We start from the raw sequence: 22,447 nt of genomic DNA, 5'->3' as shown, positions 1-22,447 counted from the left end.
GTTAGATCAGTTACTGCTGCTACAATGGCAGGTTATCAAGATTTAAGTGAGTCTAAACGTTGTGTTGAAGTCGGCACGCGAACGATGGGACACAGTGTCTCCGAGGTAACGATGAGGTGGGGATTTTCAAGTACGATCATTTCACGAGTGTACCGTAGATATCAGGAGTCCGGTAAAACATCAAATCTCCGACATCGTTGCAGCCGAAAAAAAAAATCCTGCAAGAACAGGACCAACGACAACTGAAGAGAATCCTCGAATGTGACAGATTCGCAACCCTTCCGTAAATTGCTGCAGATTTCAAGACTGAGCCACCAAGTGTCAGCGTGTGAACTATCAACGAAACGTCATCGATATGGGCTTTCGTAGTCGAAGGGCCTCTCGTGTACCCTTGATGACTGCACGACACAAAGCCTTACGCCTCGCCTACACTCGTCAATACCGACATGGGACTACTGATGACTGGAAACACGTTGCCTGGTCGGACGAATCACGTTTCAAATTGTATCGAGCGGATGAACGTCTTAAGGGTACGGAGAAACTCTCATGAGTCCATGGACCCTGCATGTCAGCTGGGAGCTGTTCAAGCTGGTGGAGTCTCTGTAATGGCGTCGGTCGCGTGCAGTTAGAGTGATATGGGGCTCCTGATACGTCTAGATACGACTCTGACAGGTGACACCTACGTAAGCATCCCGTCTGATCACCTGAATGCATCCATGTCCGGACTTAGACAGTTCTAGCAGGACAATGCGACACTCCAGAAGTCTGTTATTGACGTATCAGGGGCCGCATATCACGCCAACTGCACACTACCCACTCTATTACAGAGACTCCATCAGCTTAAACAGTTCCCTGCTGACATGTACTTTCCATGGATTCACGAGATTGTCTCCAACCATTACACGTCCATCCGCTCCATACAATTTGAAACGAGACTCGTCCGAACAGGCAACATGTGTCCAGTCACCGACAGTCCAATGTGGGTGTTGACGGGCTCAGGCGTAAAGCTTTGTATCGTGCAGTCATCAAGGGTACATGAGTGCGTCTTCGGCTCCGAAAGCGCATATGGATGATGTTTCGTTGAATGGTTCAAACGCTGACATTTTCTGATGGCCCATCATTGATATTTGCAGCTATTTCGAAAGGGTTTCATTCTGTCACGTTGAAGGATTCTCTTCATTCGTCGTTGGTCTCGCTCTTGCAGGAAATTTTACATAAATAAAACAAAAACAATGACGTTCGATGGTATCGTTAAATATACTGTTAGAATCAAAATGATATATTAGACAAGTCACGGGTCTTAATTATTTAGGAACACATGTCAGTTATAAATATGAAACGGATTGTCCATGTTCCAGCAAAAATGCGGTACAGCAAATAGAAACTCAAGAACTGAGACCAGAAAAGAAACACTAATAAATTGCTACAAAATAATGTCTGTGCCCCCTTTTTCTATGGACCTTAAACTTGGAGGTTGACGAAGGCTAACAAAAACAGGATACAGGCTGCCGAAATGAAATTCATGGGAACAGTAGAGGGATGTAACCCTACAAATAAAATAGCAAATGAAAAAAAGTAAGGAAAGAACTAGTAATAAATACTTTGCAAGGAAAAATTGAAGACTATAGACATGACTGGAGGCAGCACGGCTGTAGTGGCCGAGCGGTTCTAGGCGCTACAGTCTGGAACCGCGTGACCGCTACGCTCGCAGGTTCGAATCCTGCCTCGGGAATGGATGCGTGTGATGTCCTTAGGTTATTTAGGTTTAAGTAGTTCTAAGTTATAGGGGACTGATGGCCTCAGAGTTTAAGTTCCATAGTGCTCAGAGCCATTTGAACCATTTGGAGGCAGCAAGTCGAAGGATTGAAGGAGTACCGAATGAAGGTATCCAAAGAAGCGTGTTGTCCTACAAAAGTAAAGGAAGAAAATATGCCGGAAGATCAAGAAAACGATTGTCAGATGAGTTTTGAAGACGATGCAGGCAACACTGATTAGTCACGGATTGCAGGAGGAGAAGAAGAACAACAACCACAAGAACAAGAACAAGAAGAAGTACTTACACTAGAGTGCACCGTGTTGTTGGGAATGGAAAGTGACTAGTAGTTTTGAAAACTATTTGGGGCTTCGTTGCTAGATAAGTCATAACAACAACCGACGCTAAACCCTCGTTCTGCATAGCATCTTGCAAAGCTTGAGAGTCTAGACGAGAAAGTTACCTGTTGAGTTAAAATCATCTACATTACTCTATATTCCGACATAATTGTCGTAAAGGACGGTGACTATAATATTAGTTAAATGTCTATTTGACACTACAATACTGAAGCCATAGTCACGGTACATAATGTTTTCTTTAAAAAAAGGGGTTACATTACCAGTTTCAACGAACTACGTCTTCGTTTTCAAATGTAAAATATCGGTTGGAGAATATATAATGGGAATTGTGATCATACATGTGACAATAATTACGAAAAATAATGATAACAGGCCACCGAGGCAATGGTAGCACAATCAAATCACAACAAGTTATGCTCATGCTTGCCCAACCGTTCACTCCATGTACTAATGGAGAATAGATAAAAACTACACCAAAGTAAAAATTGACAAAGATTCTTGCAGTCTGTCATGCTCTGACACAACGATTGTACGGCTGATATAAATTTAGAGGTCGTAAGTGTCCCATCAAGTTTCCATGTGGAATGTGGCACATAATTTTACTATGTTCCGAAAAAGTTATCTCAAAACACGCTGTTTCTCATGTAGGACTGACACACTACTAATTTGTTAACACAACATTGCTCCATTTTCATGGTACAAGTTCCTTCTGTCATTATTATCACGCAACACAAATAATAGTAATAATAATAACAGACAAAATACTAACCCAGCGCAAGCGTAACATCGTAAATCCAAATACCTGTATACATTTTTAATTCATATAGTAATATTGGTATACTATATAATGCATCACATTTTGTGCATCTTCTGCAACCGTCAGAATCAGATTGCGTTTTACTTTTTCATGTTTACTGATTTTTATTTAATACTTAATGTTAATCTTGAAATCATCTCTCTGTGTTTAAATTAATAAAATTTAATTGTAATAATATTTTGCGAGAGTTTGGATATGTTTCGATAGGAAGCGACTTCAGATAAACACTGAGTGGAGAGTAATTACCTATGAGTGGTGGATTGCTGTCGATATGTGAGAGAGGTTAGTGACGTAAGTTTTGTGGGAAAAAATTGTGAACAAAATTTATTTAATTGTTAAGCGTCTCGAATCAATCTTCCGTGAAATGGTGTAAGACTGTGATAAGGGGCCAGTGGAGAGACACCTTTATTATCTGGACGGCTTACAAAGCACATAGCGAACTGCCGTGTTAAAAATTTCACTAAGTCGTTGCGGTTATTATTGTGGTAGGATCTATCGTGGAGGAATATGAAAGCAGTGACCGCGGAATCAAAGGTTTATTGAATGAACTGACATCCGTATTGAGCATTTATAGTTCTACGAACTGTGTATCAATGACAAAGTGCTTGTTGTCGTCAATTAATGTGTCGTGTACAGACATGAAATCAGAAGCTATTAAGGGGCGTTTGCCGAGTTATTTCAATATTGAGCACATTCTCAGAACTGTGTGCGATACACGAGAACTACTACATTCTAACGGTGTTTACAAGTGCTTACTACATGTAGCGACGTTTGCGAACGTCGCATTACATTTGCATCGTCGGCCACCAACGTTTCCGACAACAAGACAGTAAGTATTCTTTACGGCATCTTAACATTAAGCACCTTTTTCGACAGGAAAGTTGAAGAGGCATTATTTAAAGAGCATTACAGTAAATGAAGTACGTTTGTGTGTCGTCAACGTGGGACAACTACACGCCGTTTCCGACAGTCAAATTTCTTTCTGAACATCGTTACTAAATAAAACGTAACTTCCCTTTGACGAATTCATATGCAGATTTTTCTACGTTGTTCATCCACCTCACGCAACTTTCTAACATTCATTTAAATAACTTTTCCATTAATTGTAAACAGTGATTTAAACTCACTGTGTAATGCTTGTCACAGTAAGGTGTTAATTAGAATGGTATCTGTTTTCGTTAAATTCTTTCAGCACTACCATGCGTTACACATACTTAACATCCTACTGTAAAAAGAAATGTTCTACTTTTCTGTGTTTTTTCTTACTGTATGTAAATTGGTATTTGCAATGTTAATAATCTTTGCTCTTTCATTCGTATGTTTAGTGAGACTTTTTAGTAATTTATGCAATATTTAATACACTTTGTTAGAGAAATACGGGTGTGAAAAATATCTGCAGTTAAACCATACAGCTTCGACCGAAAGCAACACAATATCTTGGTTATCAGTGTTTTTTTTTATTTAATCGTGTCTGAGCTACATCTGCAATTAATTAATACGCTATATATACTAGATTACAAATACAAGTAAATGATAGTTATTCATTCATATATACATTCATGATCTTCACATATTGTAAGTCGTCATTAGCGGCTAAAGCAAGGCTCATATCTCTCTCCAGTGTTCGGCACACTTCACTGCAGCGTCGTTGGCCAACCACAGGTCTTGGAAAGTGCATGGGGCCAGCAAAGATGGACAGGTCAGCAGGTGTGTCATGGTTTGTTTTCCTCCACATTGGCAGGGGCTCTTCTTTGGCGTATCCCCACTTGATCAGGTTATCCTGTGATCTTCCCATTTGACATCTAAGTCTATTTAGGCTCTTCCAGACTCTCCATTCCAATTGTGATCCAGCAGGAAGTTTTTCTTTAATGTTCCAACTTTTCAGACTGCCTTTATCCAATTTCTGTTTCCACATTGATTCTCTAGTTGTAGACTGACTTTCGGTTAGTGGACGTTCAACTTTTATGAAGTCATTCCTAGATTTAAGTCTTGCCTCCGCTGGCTGATGTGCGTACAGGGGATGTCTTCTATCTTCGCACTGCCTGCTTCGTATTCCAGAACACATATAAAGGAAATCGCGGTTTGTGGGCTTCAGGCATCCCGTGATTAATCGACATGAGGCATTCAGTGCTGCGTCTAGGTTCTGGGCATGTGTCGATCTTCTCCAGACGGGGTATGGATATTCAGCTGGAGCAAAGCACAATGCCAGGGATGATACACGTAGAATTTCAGGGTTTGCTCCCCAGTGTGAGTTGTTAAGTTTACGGATTATGCCGTTCCCTGTGTTGACTTTCGCTCTAGTTTTCTCTACGTGTTTCTTGTAAGACAATGTTCGATCTAACGTGATTCCAAGATAAACTGGGTTTGGGCAGTGTTGAAGTTTAACTGAGTTCCATTCCAATTGTAATTCCCTGTTTGCTTCCTTGTTGTTTAGATGAAATAAACAAGTCTGCGTCTTTGCTGGATTAGGTCGAAGCTGGTTCCCGTTGTAATATTCAGTTAGTTCTTATAAGGCATCTTTTAGGTTTCTCTCAGTCTGTTTGATTAATCTAGATTGGCATGCAATGGCTACATCATCAGCATAGATAAAGCTTCTTGTCGTCGATCCAACTGGTTGGTCATTTGTATACAGATTATAAAGTACGGGGGACAAAACACTACCTTGTGGGAGCCCGTTCTTCTGGTTCCTCCAGCGACTTCTTTGTTCTTGAAATTCCACATAGAATCTTCTGGTGGAGATTAGTGATCTCACAACTTTAGTGGTAGAATGCTTAGACAGTAGGAAAGCTTTAAAATGGATATTTGGTTTCTATTGTTTGATAAATCCTGGCAATAGTCAAACTTTACAATTTTTCATTCGTTCAAGGGATTAAATATATCATACTTTTACTCGTTTCATTAATGAGTAATCAGGTTTCTTCCAATTTCTCTAATATTATTCACTATATTTTGTCCCGATTTAAAATGTCAATTGATTATTGCTAAATTTTTTGCACAAAATGGTAATTGCTGGTATGAAAGTTTACTACAGGGGGGAGGAGGGACTCCTGATTTCGTTACATGTGGCTATGTGTGTGATGGTGCTTGACAATTTTCTATTCTGGGGTCCTCAGCCTGTAGTTCGAGGGAAGAAGTCAAGTATTGTTAAGTGAATTTAAACTGATTATTCAAGAGGACTGTAAGTGTAGAAGAAATGAAATCTAGTTCTCAAGTGTTAGAGGATAAAACAGCAGGGTATGGAATGAAAACTAGCAGTGAAGAAAGAGAAATGGAAACAGTTATAAATACAAAACATGATAAGAAAATGAGAATGGATAATATATTCAAAATATTATTGAGTCGATTCAAAGGGTTGGATCTGAAGTTAAAAGAAAGGTGAAGAATCTGAAAACAAAATCTAAAAGTCATGAGGTTTAATGAGGAGTGATAGGTGTTGGATTTAAAATAGAATAAAAAATTCGAAAGGAATTCTAGATGAAAGATAAATCTATGAAGGTATTATATGAGTAATTGATAAGGCTTAAAAACAAATGTGGAAAGTTTGAGATAAAGATAAATACAGAGTTGAAGACAAGGCTCAGGAAACAATGAATGGATTTAAAGAGGAATTAGTAGCTTTTAAAAACGGAGAGATAGGAATCATTTCAGAGGATACAGAGACTACTCAGGACAAACAGGCACTGAAAGTCGATAGCGGAAATGAAGAATTTGGAAAAAATAGTTGAAGATCAAGCTAACGTATGCAGGGAAGGCTGGGACGAAGCTAAAATTTATTGGGTGTAGCGTTTTGGAGAGCATAGGGAGCAAGCAAGAAAAGAGGTGAAGAAAATAACAATGACCACCTCTTCTGGATAGAAAGGACTGGAGTCACTTGAAAACAAAGTTTAGAAAGGGAACATTGCAACTCAGCTTCTGGCAATACAATAAAAGATGGGTTTTGAGCCAGAGAGGTCATTTAATTTAATAAATTTCATGGATAGTTCAAAAAACACAATTCAGTTAGGGCTGGACAGAGAAGAATAAGTTAAGGTGAGCCATTTTCATCACTTAATGTGAAAGATTGGGCTAGGGTGCGAATATTCGAAAAAGATTTGAAAATTTTTAAACTTTTGCTTAAATGTTGTTGCTGATATATTGGTCCAAAGCTATGCAAGAAGCAGTAATAGAGAGTGTAATAAAAGAAAATCTAGATAACATAGTCAGTCGGAGAAAATATTCAAGGAATATTGTGAAGAACTGACCAGAAAAATATTGCAACTTGTACCATTTCTCTATAGAAAATAATAGCATAAATCTATTAATGGGAAAGGTACCTTATAATGAGACAGCTAGTCTGATAAGTAGTAACAATAATCCATCAGAAAATGTGAGATCAGGAGAATTCGATAGGTGGCAAGACAGTTATAATTCGAGGTACAGTGTGATTCCGTGACCATGTTTCAAACTTTCAGCGAAGATGCAGAAGGGTAAACATATTAATTCGGAGTAAAGGATCCTAGTCTGGGAATGGCTGAATCGAAAATTATAACCGAAAAATCGATCTGATTGTTCTGATGATAGATTGCCTGACCATTACTGTTGTTGGAAAATTTGTTGTCAGGGAACTTTAGGAGGTGGTCGTATCCACCGAAACAAGAAAAAAAACCGGTAAACATGGATTCTAAAACGCATACCTTAAGAGCTATGAGCACTTATTCACCTTCAATACTGTAATAGACATCTCTTCTACTGCAACCTCTTTGCTTTCCATTTATTTGGAGGCGGTAGTATGGACCATGAAGAAAATGTTTCCACTAAATATGGACTCTAAAAAGCATACCTTATGAGTAATGAGCACTTGCTCTTTACAAGATATGATTTTCACAGAGTCGAAGCACATTACAGCACACAGAATTCAATCGTTTAACAGCACGTGTTAACAAGACTTTTTTTCTTGTTTTCGGCCGTAACACTACCTTTAAAAGTTACCTACCCTACAATATTAGCGACAAATGTACTAGTACACCTGTTCCAGAGATATCGGGATTATTTTCGCACATGATTTTCGACTTGCGCACTTCTGAACCGGGTCCCTTACCACTGATTGACGCAGTTATCTTTCTTCATCACCAATGAAAGTTTCTAACATATATCATGCAACCACCCTGTATAAAGATGATTAGTATGGGGAAATTTGTGAATCATATGAGATCAACAGGTTTGAGAGTCGTGGTAATTTTAGAGGATGTGAAGATTTCTTTAACCAAAGCAGTTCAGAATCCCGTATAGAAACGGACATGTTGGAACAGTTGGGGTCCAGCCTGTTGTGAATGACAGGAGAGACCCCGTGTACTATTAGAATTGCCACACTGAGTCTTAAAATGATTACATAGTTCGATCACAAAAAGGCAAGATACATAACGTCAAACTGACAAACAACCTTGTTCCAAGTTATAATAAAAATGATGAAGGAAAAGTAGCACTGAAAAAAAGGTTCAAATGGCTCTGAGCGTTATGGGACTTAACTTCTGAGGTCATCAGTCCCCTAGAACTTAGAAATAGTTAAACCTAACTAACCTAAGGACATCACACACATCCATGCCCTAGACAGGATTGGAACCTGCGACTGTAGTGCCTAGAACAGCTCGGCCACCCCGGCCGACAGTACTGAAAAAAGTTTGTATGTTTGTGGTACCCAATATAAAGTCACAAGTAGCTAGTGAGGGATGATGCACAAGATATGGAGGAGATGAGAGCAATATGTTGAATTATATCAGATGTATAAGGTATTGGATGAGTATAACTGTAAGCAATAGATAACAGTTTATAATGAAAGAAGGAGCCAACAGCCATGCCGCAGATCGCCGAAGTTAAGCACTGTCATGTTGGTGTGAACTTGGATGGGTCACCATACGTGTCTGAAGTTGGCAAGTGGGTTGCACTCAGCCCTTTTGAGGCTAGTTGAGATGCTACTTGATTAAGAAGTAGCGGCGCCGGTCACAAAAACTGACAACGTCTGGGAGAGTGGCGTGCTGACCACACGTCTGGTGGCGCCTAACAGCTGAGGATGACACTGCGGTCGCGCGGTACTGATGGGCCTTCAAAGCCTGTTTGGCCACTGTTTTTTAATGAAAGAGCGAAGAAAGAAAATGAGGAAGATCATAATAATTCTCCTGGTAACAGACAAAATCAGTTAGTGCTTTTCAAAGTAAACGGCATAGAACATAGAGTGTTCCTATATACAGGCAGTTAGAGTGGTGTTAGTTTGTGGGAAAATAAAGAAAGAAGAAGAAATAGTGGATTCGAAAGTATCAAGTTGATGATAGTGGGAGTTGCAGGAAAACTAATCGGTAATATTTAGAGATCACAGATTTTCAAATAGGAAAAGTTCGTGTAATACATACTTTTTTGTAATTCTTGATCTTATGTATAATTATTGGAATGGACTTGTTGACAGATTTTAAAGCTAATATAATTTGTGACCAATATATAGTCCAACTGACAGCAGAAAATGGTGCTGATGGATTCAAACAGTATATTAAAATTGTCAGCTACGTCCATAGGACAAGAATGGAAAAGGGAGACAAGAATGACAAACAGGATCAAGAAGAAGAGGCCAAAACCATTGATAATAAATGGGAGTGAGTAATGGATCATATGAAAGGTATAAGTGAGTGCATAAAGCAGCAGTTGTGAGAAGTGCTATGGATGAATAGAGGTGTATTTTCTAAGAACCCAGGTTGAATTAAGAATACTGAATACAAGTTTCGTGAAAAACTAAATTAATTATTTGCAGAAAAATAGTGTCCCATACCATTCACAAAAACGGAGGTTGTAACACGGGAAATTAAAATAAATTTGAGCTGAGGACTAATAGAGAGGTCTAAGTGAATAAGTGAACTCATCACTGCTGGCTGGGAAGAAAATGGAGGAGTGTGCACAGGAATGTATGTGGAAGAATTTAACATGACTATTACAAGAGAAATGGCTAGTAGAGATTGTGGAAGAGATTCTTATAAGAAATTTAAGGCTGTGGCATGTTTAAGAATCCTAGGTTCAACTGCTAGGTATTCGAAAATTCCATTAGTACAAGCATACCAATAGCATAATGTATCTTCTGAGCGGTAGGCGGGGGGGGGGGGAGGGAAGAAATGAATTCAGGGTATAGCCATGTGGCCTAAACACCAGTGTGTCCCTCTTTTCCAGAGCATTAGACTCAGTGCTGGTACCTGAATTAAATGCAAAAATTGTTGTATGTGTTGAAGATTTTCTAGTTGCTACATCCACAGCAATTGAGTGTTGTGAATTGTTAAATGAGGTATGATCCTACAATTTATAAAAAAAAAAACTGCATTCGTGAATCGAAATTAAGTAATTAAGTTTCTGGGCGAATTATTGAAACAAAATATATCACACCGGACCAAGAAAAATAAAGGTGTTGAAGGAGTGTTCCAAATCAAAGAACAGACCGAAACTTGAGTTATTTTTAGGGACGTGCAGCTTATATGAAAATTTTGCACCAGGCAAATATTCAGTGATCCAAATTGTAACAAATTACTGAATCCAAAGGAAAAATATGAACAGAATGACAAATGTCATGAAGCAATCGAGTGTCTGAAAGAAGCACTCGATAGAATATTACATAATCCGGATTTGAGCAGGCCTTTCTGTATCAGTATAGGCAATAGTGGGTTTGGAGGAGGAACAAAGCATTCTCAAAGATATAGGGATGAAGATAACAAAGATACTCAAACAACTGCGTCTGCAAGAGGCACTTTGACTAGGTACCACGAAAAATTACTGTGTAACAGAGTGTAGGGTTCCGGCCATAGTTCGGAGTTTACAGAAATTCAGGATAAATCTATGTGGCATATGACATATGAAGTGCTTACTTTAATAGTGGTACATGTCCAATACCTCCACTTTTCTGCCTATAATGCTTCTCCGATTAATGATCTAAACAAACAGAACGAAAGGTTCATCTTTAGCAAGAACCCATATGTTTGGATATTTCTGGTATCTCAACTTCAGATTTTTCAGCGCCCATTTATCTTTAGGACTCTGTGCCTCACAATGAACAAAAATGGACTTGTACCACTATTGAAATAAGCCCATCATATATACACCGACCATCAAGCGTTAGTGTTGCTGAAGAAATTCAGATTAGGTCATGAGTGACTAACTCGGTGGACACTATATCTACCAGAGTTGCAGTATGAAATTGAATTCATTGAATGAATACATGATAGGATGCTAAATTCAATGTCCAGGTTACCTGTAAGAGAGGATGGGGATGATAGGATAGGAGAATATCCTGACTCATTTTTTAAAATGGGACTGTAGAGAAAGAAAATTATAAATCTGTGCAAGAACATGAGGAGGCACCAGAATGAATATGATGTATGGAAATCAGTTAAGAAAATTGCCCAAATTTTTATAAAATACATGACAGAGCTCTGTTTGTGAGGACCCAGGAAAATACAGATGAGTGGAGAAATTATGTCCAGGGTTTGTTGTGAAAGACGTGACTGATTACTGTCATTTGAGCTATGGGTATGTAGAACTAAGAAAATTTGTTTCAAAACTGAATGGTACTCTCTGTTTGGCAATATGGTAAAAAGAGTATATGGGAGGATATGGGTGTGCGACGATTGTTATAAGGTAAAGGTGAAGAAAGAACCCAGCAGATTACCAGAGCTAAATATCCAATCAAGAAAACTTACAGAGTTATTAATAATAGATTTTATGCGCTATTGCGAATAACGGGAGGAATACTTAGCTAATATATTTGTGTTTTGGAAGTTTCTTTCGAAATACATCAGGTTATGTCTTTTAAGATACGCAACATATAAAGTAATATTTGGAAAACTGGAGATAGAATATTTTGTGAAGTACAACCAACTTAAATCGATGCTATGATAAAATGGTCCCCAATCTAAAAGGCTGAAGGAAATACAGTTATCAGGGTGTAAAACAAAATACAAATCCACAAATTACTACTCCAGTAATACAGTACAACAGTATACAAGCAAAATTGACGATTTATGTACGACATTCTGTTACATAACCCTAGTTCTCATGGAAACATTGTAGTAGATACAGGAAAAGTAGTTGACATCGTGGAGCTTGCTGTAATTGGGCTTAAACTGTTTGAGATAATGTTGAGCAAGAGGAGTTTAAGTTTAGTAGTAGAGATTATGTATTTTCTAGCCAGAAAATACTTGAACTAGGTAGGTGCGAAGGAAGAAGTTGGTGAAAAAGAAAAAGAAGCTAGAAAATGGAGACAGAATGATAGAGTACGTAGGAGAAAATTAAAAGGGGATCTGGTACTAGTGGGAGCCCAGCATAAAATTATGGAAATCAGTTCTGAATTTTCAACATTATTTCAGTTGTTTAAAGGACAATTTCAAGTTGCAAGTAACCCATACCACAGTGTATATTACCACTATATCCTAAAGTTCAAGAAATGATATACTCTAAAAACATGGTGTATTTGACATATTTGAAACCTAGAGAATGCCGTAGAAGACACATTAATATCTTGGAACTATAGGAAGGAATTACATATCGAATCCAGGGTCAGAAAATAGGACAAATTTGGAAGAGTAGGCGCATTTTGTGAGTTCTTAAAAATGGATAGTGAGAAAGAGCACTTTGTAAACATTTTCCATTATAACCGATATATGGTTTTGTAGGAATACAGAATATTTTGTAGAGATATAAGAGTCTGCGGTGTTGATGCATGTATTTCATGCAAAGGAAAATGCTTTTTTGAAATAAAGCTTGTAGTTCAAGTTCACTTATGGCAATGGATATATGAAAGTATGGCAAGATCTTGGTTTCGCTATACCGAGCAACTATGGGAAAAGAAATGATGTTCTTTATGCTCAAGAAATGATTCCACCCGACAGCAAGTCGTCTGAAGCATAAGGCAAGAACCATATCTTTCAGCGAGAAATTGTGATATAATTTTAAAACTGATTCATTTCACATCATGTCGATTAGCTGCAGTTGCGAACCATGGAAGAAGTGATTAAGCAACTAAATCATTGGAACTTTTTATGCTTTCTTCCTCTTCTCATATACTTACATATCCTACACTTGGACCAAGGAGCCTGCCTAATATTATTTAATGTTTTCAATGCCCTCGATAAGAGAAGTCCCCCTTGCATACCATAAAACTTCAGTCATCTCATTGTGAGCAGCTAAAAATAAACCATTCTTGTGTGGTCCAATGAACTAATCTTTTATTGTTGTTTGGTTTCAGTTTAGAAATGGTGGACCGAAGTTTAGATTGCAGCAGCAGACTGGCTCGAAAAGCAATTTAAATTCTTTTGAGAGATAATACAGACATTGCAGACAAATTTGGTCTTGCAATGGCTATTGGTTAGCATTCAACAAATACACATAATGGTACAAACGTTTTTTTTCGGTATTGCTTTTCCATTAGGGAGCAAACTAATGTGTTATGTACCGTGTAACATTAATAATAAATTTTGATCTCTTAAGTGTACTAACGCAGAGTGGGAGCTGTGGTATACAATATGTCAAACAAATGGGCAGGAATGTTTTCAGAGAAGATAAGAACGCATTTGTAAACAGAGTAATGAAATACCATGCAGTGAACACATCATCGCCATTGGACATATTATGAAAGCCATTCAGGCCGATTTAAAACGGCTACACCGAGAACAAAAGGGTTCGTTACGTACTAAAAGAAGCCGAAATCTGTGTTAATAGATAAAGCAGCTACGTGAAATCCGTAAATGAACAAATCGAGCTGATAGAACACCTAGATTGACATTTTCAAGAATGTGAGGTCTGGAACAGGTAAAGTAATTGAAACTAGCAAATAAAGTACGAAGCTGCTGGAATACTTAACTTTAATCCATAAGTGGTGAACATAGCTCTTGATGGTACATGCATCACAAGATAAATAGCAAATGATAATGGCGCCTTGCTAGGTCGTAGCAAATGACGTAGCTGAAGGCTATGCTAACTATAGTCTCGGCAAATGAGAGCGTAATTTGTCAGTGAACCATCGCTAGCAAAATTGGCTGTACAACTGGGGGCGAGTGCTAGGAAGTCTCTCTAGACCTGCCGTGTGGCGGCGCTCGGTCTGCAATCACTGATAGTGGCGACACGCGGGTCCGACGTATACTACCGGACCGCGGCCGATTTAAAGGCTACCACCTAGCAAGTGTGGTGTCTGGCAGTGATACCACATTCCTCCCCCGCAAATCGGCGTACGGTTGTGTTATAAGGCTCCCGCCCGCCGTGGGGAGGACCCCATGTTGACGTATGCGACGAGGTGGGGAGCCTAACAACAGGCGAGGCTGTGCCACACGCACCCTGCCATTCGGTCCAAGGGGAGCTAGGAAACGCCTGAAAACCTACTCCAGGGTGCACGCCAACATGCGGTGTATGCGCCCGTAAAGAGACAGGAGGGGCCGAAGGGTCGACCTCCATCGGGTCGGGGCACCCGACGGGCGAAGACGACAGATGGTCCGGAGCGGGCAAGAGTTCCATGGCGGAGGACAACTGGTCACGGGAAGCGATCGGCGGCGCGTGACCCAGGGAGGCGTCCGGCGGCTGCAGCGAAGCGTCCACTGCGGGCGTCGCCGGCGGAAGAACAGGCGGCGGCGGCGGCGCGTCGCCATGGGGCAAAATGGAAGGCAGCGTCGGTAACACCTGGGGCTGAGGCGAGCCAGTAGATGGGTCCCCAGGGTGCTGACCGGATGGCACCAACGCTGAAAGCAGACGGGGAGCGGCAGAACCCAGGCGACGACAGAGGCGCAGCTGATTGAGATGCCAGCGCACCTCACCAGAGGCCCCAAAAACCAGATACATAGCGTGGCCGAGGCAGCAAAGAATGCGTCCTTCGACCCAACGCCATGAACCTCGATAGTTGCAATAGTAGACAATGTCGCCTGGGGCAAAAGCAGGAGTCTGCCGCTGCACAGGAACCTGATGCGGTGGATGCAGCAAAGACATCAAGGTTCGATGAGGACGACCGTGGAGCAACTCAGCCGGCGAGCGACCATCTCGGGGCTGAGAGCGATACGAGGACAAAAAGAGCAATAACGCGTCCTCCCGAGAATGCGACTCTTTCAATTTCAACATCTGTGACTTGAAAGTCCGGACCAATCGTTCAGCGGCACCGTTTGACTGTGGCGAAAACGGCGCGGATGTCAGATGTTGAATACCATTGGCCTTGCAGAATGACTGAAATTCTGCGGACATGATGTGTGGGCCATTGTCGGAAACAATAGTCTGTGGCAGACCTTCAATGCAAAAAATAGCAGACAACGCTTGGATGGTGGCAGCAGACGTCGTGGAAGACATCCGGACAACAAATGGAAAAGTACTGAAGGAATCGACAACAACCAACCTTCGAGCATTCCAGAAGGGGCCAGCAAAATCGACATGTAAGCGTTGCCAAGGGGAAGTGGCTTGTGGCCAGGCAAAGGATTTCCGCGGCGGTGCGGATTGTTGTTCGGCACACGCCATGCAAGAAGAGCACATATTCGTAATCGCAGCATCGATTCCGAACAAAGTACAGTGCTGACGAGCAAATTGTTTCGTACACACTATACCCCAATGTCCTTGGTGGAGAAGCTTTAAGACAGAGGACTGTACCGAACGTGGGACCACGACCCTGGACTGATCATTATCGAACGCAACAGTAAAACACCACGTCGTACAAAAATTCTGTCCTTGTGAGCAAAAAATCGGCGAACCAACGGATCCACGATCCGTGACTTTGACAAGGGCCATTGAGTAGCAACGAAACGCAGAACGGTAGCCAGGACAGGGTCGGCAGCTGTCGCTGTAGCTACACGACGAAAATCAATCGGAAACGAGTCTACCACGTCATCGGTTTCCGAATCAATGAACATGCAAGCAAGTTCTGAGGAATCGAATGCTCTATCCTCAGCAACAGGCAAATGGGACAACGCATCGGCGTTTCCGTGCTTAGCAGTGGACCGATACAAGATATCGTAGCGGTACTGCGAGATGAAAATAGACCAGCGAATGAATTTCGGCGCTGTACGTGGAGGTACAGGCTTGGTCGGATGAAAAAGCGATGTCAAAGGTTTGTGGCCTGTGATGATGGTAAAGTGACGACCATACAAGAAATTATGAAACTCTGTAACACCAAATACGAGAGCCAATGCTTCTTTCTCGATCTGTGAATAATGTCTTTGCGCAGACGAGAGCAATTTGGACGCAAAGGCAATAGGGCGATCATGTGATCCATCTTTGTGCGCAAGCACAGCACCGATCCCGAAATCCGATGCATCCACCATCAACAAAAGGGGCTTCCGGGGATCGAATGGCGTACGGCAAGTATTGGAAAGCAACGCCGATTTCAACTGGCGAAAGGCGCGTTCGCATTCCATCGTCCAGACGAACGGAACACCTTTACGGCGTAAGCGATGAAGCGCAGCTGAAATGGAAGAGGCGTGGCGCACATAGCGATGATAATAATTGATTTTTCCCAGCACACTCTGTAGCTGCTTCAAATTCTGCGGCGAAGGCAAGTCTTGTATGGCACTGAGGTGCTCTGGACTGGGATGTATGCCTTGGGCATTGAGTACATAGCCCAGACAGGGTAAGTCACGAGCAAAAAACACACATTTGTCCTTCCACAAGCGTAGACCATTTTGTCGCAAGACCTGAAATAATGTTCTGAGATTGGCTAAATGTTCTTCTTCCGTCTCTCCGGAGATCACAATATCGTCCAGATAGTTTGCTGCAGTAGGGACCGACGCACAAACAGTTTGTAGATATTGCTGAAAGAATGCAGCAGCGGATGCACACCCGAATGGCAGTCGTTTCAATCGGTACAAACCAAGATGCGTGTTAACCACTAAAACGCGCTGGGAGTCTTCGTCCACCGGTATTTGCAAGTACGCATCTGCTAGGTCCAACTTCGAAAAATATTTGCCCGGGCACAGTTTGTCAAAAATATCTTCCGGGCGGGGTAAAGGAAAAGTTGCAATCACTAGTTGTGGATTCACTGTTGCCTTGAAGTCCACACAAAGTCTCAATTTTCCGGAAGGTTTTGGCATAATTACTAAGGGTGATGCCCAGAGAGAAGCCTGCAGACGTTCAATCACACCTTGTGATTCCAAATCGTGTAATGTTCTTGCGACCTCATCACGCAATGTGTGGGGAACATTGCTCGCTCTGAAAAATTTCGGTTGCGCGTTTACTTTCAGTTCCAAATGTGCTTTATAGTTCTTAGTGCAACCAAGGCCCGGTGCAAAAATGTCTGCAAACTCTTCACATAGAGGAGAAACACTGTCTGAAGGCACAGCCTGGTTCACTGATAGGACCTGATTGACTATAGACAAGTTAAACAACTGAAATAAATCTAAACCAAACAAGTTCACTGCAGAAGAAGGACGAAGGACATACAATGACACAAGTTTTGTGTGTCCCTTGTATGTTGCAAGAAGGCTGCACTGTCCTAACACAGGGAGCCCGTGACCTGAATATGTAGTTAGCTTAACATTTGCGGCACGCAACAGAGGTGTGCCCAGCTGTTTGTACGTGTCTTGATTGATCAGTGAAACTGCAGCTCCGGTATCGAGCTGGAATGGTATCACTTTGCCGTTAATGTCCAAGTCTACAAAAAGTTTATTGTCCTGCTGACGACAAGAGCGACTGTCTCGTGCAATGTGAACTGACACTGGTACAGAATCACTTGCGACTTGACGGGATTTCCGACGATGTCGATGCACACTGTTTGTGGGACGAACACAGTCACTGTTAGAGAGAGTGGCACTGGGCAGAGTGGAATGAACTACATGAATTTCCATGGGCGAAGGTTCACGAGCCTGCGTATTCTTGGTTCGATTCCGGCGCGAAGCAAAGGGCCTGGAATGGTTTTGAGCTTCCGATCGGAGCTTTTTCTGGCAAACACTTTGAACATGTCCTTTTTTTATTACAGAAAAAGCAAATAGCCTGGCGTGACGGGCAATTCTCACGCGAATGTCTAGTAGCACACCGCGGGCATGATTTCACTGCATTTGCTTGCCGACGTGGGACACGTGGCTGAGAGCCAGGTGGCTTTGGCGCGGCCGGGCGCGAGGACTGTTTACTGTTCCATGCAGCTTGCCCGGCGGGCCGGTTAACCTGACACACGGGTGGCGAAGTTTCAAATGATTCCTGAGCAAAGTCAAATGTGTCCTGCCGATCCAATATGTCCATCACCTGTTGAAGGGAGGGATTGACTAGTTTCAAAATCTGTTCCCTTATACGAACATCAGAAACGTTCTGTGCAATTGCATCACGTACCATAGTATCTGAATAATGGAGTCCACATTGACACTCAAAAGCACAATCCCTAGTAAGGCCTTGCAAGGCTGCAACCAACTCCCTATTAGTCTGACCGGCCGTATGTTTTGTACGAAAAAACGTATACCGTTTGGCAACTACATTGACTGATTCTTTGAAATAGGCGTCTAATGCAGACAAAATTTCTTCGTAGGACAGAGTTGCTACGTCACGTCGGGGAAACAATTTGACTATCACATGGTACGTGGACACTCCGACGCATGATAATAAGAAAGGCTGCCGCTCGTTACCTTGAATTCTGTATAGGGCGAGATGGAATCCAAATTGGCCTGACCACTCCGTCCAGCTTTCCAGTGCCGCATCAAAAGGACGAAAAGGTGGTGCAACTGCGTGTTGTGGCTGCGGTAGCGGTGGAGCGGCGCCTGCCGCATCGTTTTGCATTGCACGTTGACCCTGGACGAGCTGTCCAGGGGCATCCAGTAAGGCCTGCGACTGCTGATTCTGTAAGCGATAAAATTTGGACAGTATATCTGGAGATCGTGGCGAAGCCATTACACAAGTTAATCAGGGCAGTATTGCTACAAACTCGAATTGGCTTGTCGCCAAACTGTTGTGGCTTGGCAAGACAGCCAAGCCACTATGAGGAAGCCGAAAGGCACGCGTTTAAGCTCACGCAGGCTGACGTTAGGTCTGGAACAGGTAAAGTAATTGAGACTAGCAAATAAAGTATGAAGCTGCTGGAATACTTAACTTTAATCCATAAGTGGTGAACATAGCTCTTGACGGTACATGCATCACAAGATAAATAGCAAATGATAATGGCGCCTTGCTAGGTCGTAGCAAATGACGTAGCTGAAGGCTATGCTAACTATAGTCTCGGCAAATGAGAGCGTAATTTGTCAGTGAACCATCGCTAGCAAAATTGGCTGTATAACTGGGGGCGAGTGCTAGGAAGTCTCTCTAGACCTGCCGTGTGGCAGCGCTCGGTCTGCAATCACTGATAGTGGCGACACGCGGGTCCGACGTATACTACCGGACCGCGGCCGATTTAAAGGCTACCACCTAGCAAGTGTGGTGTCTGGCGGTGACACCTTAGTCAGTATGCCTCTGTGTGTGCTCTAATGTCCCTGATTTTAACCTCATGGTCTCTTCGCGAGATATACGTAGGAGGGAGCAATATACTGCTTGACTCCTCAGTGAAGGTATGCTCTCGAAACTTTAACAAAAGCCCGTACCGAGCTACTGAGCGTCTCTCCTGCAGAATGTTCAACTGGAGTTTATCATCTCTGTAACGCTTTCTCGATTACTAAATGATCCTGTAACGAAGCGCGCTGCTCTCCGTTGGATCTTCTCTATCTCTTCTATCAACCGTATCTGGTACGGATCCCACACTGCTGAGCAGTATTCAAGCAGTGTGCGAAAAAGCGTACTGTAACTTACTTCCTTTGTTTTCGGATTGCATTTCCTTAGGATTCTTCCAATGAATCTCAGTCTGGCATCTGCTTTACCGACGATCAACATTATATGATCATTCCATTTTAAATCACTCCTAATGCGTACTCCCAGATAATTTATGGAATTAACTGCTTCCAGTTGCTGACATGCTATATTGTAGCTAAATGATATGGGATCTTTCTTTCTATGTATTCGCAGCACATTGCACTTGTCTACATTGAGATTCAATTGCCATTCTCTGCACCATGCGCCAATTCGCTGCAGATCCTCCTGCATTTCAGTACAATTTTCCATTGTTACAACCTCTTGATATACCACAGCATTATCCGCAAAAAGCCTCAGTGAATTTCCGATATCATCCACAAGGTCATTTATGTATATTGTGAATAGCAACGGTCCTACGACACTCCCCTGCGGCACACCTGAAATCACCCTTGCTTCGGAAGACTTCTCTCCATTGAGAATGACATGCTGCGTTCTGTTATCTAGGAACTCTTCAATCCAATCACAGAATTGGTCTGATAGTCCATATGCTGTTACTTTGTTCATTACATTCAGTGCACATTCATATTTGCCTTGGACCTCCAGTAGGAATGTAAAATTAGTGAGCATGGAGGACATGCACAGGGACTGGGGGTACGCGGGGCTGGATGAGAGTGTTAGTCAGCTGGAAAATATGCTGAGACAGTCCGTACAGTTGCGAAAAATGCTGTGTCCGGTTGGTGCATTGGTTAACGCAGGAGATCCCCGGTTGGAGACACAGTCCGGTGCACATTATCACTTTTTTCTCTGATTCTGCAGAAAGTCTTGATGCAACAGACGGCAGGAGTTCCTTCCTTTTACCTTCCGTTATGTGACTCATCAACCTCCAATTTACGTAACACGTTTCGCAGCTGCATACTCATGCGGGGTGTCTGTCCTTTTAGACATGGCCAAAAGAACAGATACCATGCATTCACATAATCGATTCGTCTCGATAGGCTCAAATGGTTCAAATGGCTCTGAGCACTATGGGACTTAACATCTGAGGTCAGTAGTCCCCTAGAACATAGAACTATTTAATCCTAACTAACCTAGGGACATCACACAAATCCATACCCGAGGCAGGAATCAAACCTGCGACCGTAGAAGCAGCGCGGTTCCGGACTGAGCGCCTATAACAGCTAGGCCACCGCGGCCGGCTTCTAGTGTAATATGATGGATATTTGATAAAGTGTGTATTAGGAGAAAGAACAGTTTGGCGATATGAAATCACCAAGACTATAGTTATTGAATTCTATTGCCAGAAGTAAGTGAAACAAGTGAGCCGTGTTATCTCGTTCTATGTTCTTACATACACTCCTGGAAATTGAAATAAGAACACCGTGAATTCATTGTCCCAGGAAGGGGAAACTTTATTGACACATTCCTGGGGTCAGATACATCACATGATCACACTGACAGAACCACAGGCACATAGACACAGGCAACAGAGCATGCACAATGTCGGTACTAGTACAGTGTATATCCACCTTTCGCAGCAATGCAGGCTGCTATTCTCCCATGGAGACGATCGTAGAGATGCTGGATGTAGTCCTGTGGAACGGCTTGCCATGCCATTTCCACCTGGCGCCTCAGTTGGACCAGCGTTCGTGCTGGACGTGCAGACCGCGTGAGACGACGCTTCATCCAGTCCCAAACATGCTCAATGGGGGACAGATCCGGAGATCTTGCTGGCCAGGGTAGTTGACTTACACCTTCTAGAGCACGTTGGGTGGCACGGGATACATGCAGACGTGCATTGTCCTGTTGGAACAGCAAGTTCCCTTGCCGGTCTAGGAATGGTAGAACGATGGGTTCGATGACGGTTTGGATGTACCGTGCACTATTCAGTGTCCCCTCGACGATCACCAGTGGTGTACGGCCAGTGTAGGAGATCGCTCCCCACACCATGATGCCGGGTGTTGGCCCTGTGTGCCTCGGTCGTATGCAGTCCTGATTGTGGCGCTCACCTGCACAGCGCCAAACACGCATACGACCATCATTGGCACCAAGGCAGAAGCGACTCTCATCGCTGAAGACGACACGTCTCCATTCGTCCCTCCATTCACGCCTGTCGCGACACCACTGGAGGCGGGCTGCACGATGTTGGGGCGTGAGCGGAAGACGGCCTAACGGTGTGCGGGACCGTAGCCCAGCTTCATGGAGACGGTTGCGAATGGTCCTCGCCGATACCCCAGGAGCAACAGTGTCCCTAATTTGCTGGGAAGTGGCGGTGCGGTCCCCTACGGCACTGCGTAGGATCCTACGGTCTTGGCGTGCATCCGTGCGTCGCTGCGGTCCGGTCCCAGGTCGACGGGCACGTGCACCTTCCGCCGACCACTGGCGACATCATCGATGTACTGTGGAGACCTCACGCCCCACGTGTTGAGCAATTCGGCGGTACGTCCACCCGGCCTCCCGCATGCCCACTATACGCCCTCGCTCAAAGTCCGTCAACTGCACATACGGTTCACGTCCACGCTGTCGCGGCATGCTACCAGTGTTAAAGACTGCGATGGAGCTCCGTATGCCACGGCAAACTGGCTGACACTGACGGCGGCGGTGCACAAATGCTGCGCAGCTAGCGCCATTCGACGGCCAACACCGCGGTTCCTGGTGTGTCCGCTGTGCCGTGCGTGTGATCATTGCTTGTACAGCCCTCTCGCAGTGTCCGGAGCAAGTATGGTGGGTCTGACACACCGGTGTCAATGTGTTCTTTTTTCCATTTCCAGGAGTGTATTTTCCTACTGGCGCCAT

Source organism: Schistocerca nitens, chromosome 9, assembly GCF_023898315.1.
Source record: "Schistocerca nitens isolate TAMUIC-IGC-003100 chromosome 9, iqSchNite1.1, whole genome shotgun sequence".
Classification (NCBI taxonomy): Eukaryota; Metazoa; Arthropoda; class Insecta; order Orthoptera; family Acrididae; genus Schistocerca; species Schistocerca nitens.
This window is presented reverse-complemented; position numbering follows the sequence as displayed.